Raw genomic sequence first — 1462 nt, 5'->3', positions numbered from 1 at the left:
AAAAAAAAAAAAAAAAAAAAAAAAGCATTCACTGCAGAAGAGGCTCTCTCACTAACTTGTTAGACAAAATGGCACATTCTATGGATGTCAGTCAGCTTCTTTCCCCAGTCAGTTGAGTGCTTGCTCAATGGACCCATGAACAAAGTGGTTATGGTGGCAGGAATGGAGACAATGCATGGCCTGCAACAACGTAGCTGACCTAGCTATTAGTACTGCTGAGTGCCTAACATGCCAACAACAGAGATCCACACCGAGCCCCTAATATGGCACTATCCTGGGGGAAAGGAAGAGAGAACCAGTCAGCCACTTGGTGGCAGGTTGATTTCACTGGATCCCTTCTAAAGTGAGGAAATAGAAATTTATCCTCAGTGGAACAGGCTATTCTGTATATGAATTTTCTTTCCTTGCCCATAGTGCTTCTGCCAGCATCATCTATGGAGTTAACAAAATTCCTGTCTGCCATCATGGTATTCTGCCAGCATTTCTTCTGATTAAGGAATTCATAGAATTAAGTGTTCTTGCTATATGCCCATCGCTTGCAGTACCAGTTTTGAGACAACACCGTGAAAGGATGGAGATTCTATCTTACCAGATTAAGTATAAGCTATAAATCAGACACCAATATATGGCATGTCTATCCCAGAGCCAAAATACATGGGTTCAGGAATTAAGAGGTGGAAGTGGGAGTAGCTACTCACAGTATTATGTCTTATAACCCACTCGAAGAATTTTTGTTCCTTCCCCCACAACTTTGAGCTCTGCTGGTTTGGAGGTCTTGTTGCCAAAGGAGGAATGCTTCTACCATAGGCACAATAATAATTCCATTGATCTGGCAGGTGAGATTGCCACCAGGTCATTTGGGGTTGCTTATGCTTCTGAGTCAATAGACAAAGAAGTGAGTGACTTTACTCGTTGAAAGGATTGATCCCAATTTCCAAAAGCAAATTGGATTGCTGCTGGAGGATGAGAGTAGGGAGAACGATTTCTGGAATCTAGCAGAGCTTCTAGGATGCCTCTTAGTATTTCTATTTCTGACAGTAAATGTTAATGAAAAACTACTTACAAACAAAAAGAAGCAGAACTACTGCATATTCAGACCCTTCAGGAATGCAGGTTTGTGCTACCTCCCCAATAATAAAACAGCTTAAGGTTCTGGCCAAGTTCAAAGGAAACATGGTGAGCTTGTGTGTCCTCTCACACCAGATAGGGCTGACCCATGTAACAAATAGGATATTAACATTATGAACATAACAGTGTGTGACTTCCAACGCCGGGACATAAAAACCATGATGGCTTTCCTCTTGCTCTCTTTTGGATCTCTCCTGCTCTGGAGAAGCCAGCTCCCACATTGTGAGGACATTTAAGTAGCCCTATGAAGAAGTCCACACAGAGAAGAAGGGAGACCTCCAGCCAATGGCCACCATCAATTTACCAGCAATGTGACTGAAGTGGATACTCTGGC

This window comes from Galeopterus variegatus, unplaced genomic scaffold, assembly GCF_000696425.1.
Source record: "Galeopterus variegatus unplaced genomic scaffold, G_variegatus-3.0.2 Scaffold2493, whole genome shotgun sequence".
In the NCBI taxonomy this organism is placed as follows: domain Eukaryota; kingdom Metazoa; phylum Chordata; class Mammalia; order Dermoptera; family Cynocephalidae; genus Galeopterus; species Galeopterus variegatus.
The sequence above is the reverse complement of the archived record's forward strand: the minus strand, read 5'-3'. Positions refer to the sequence as shown.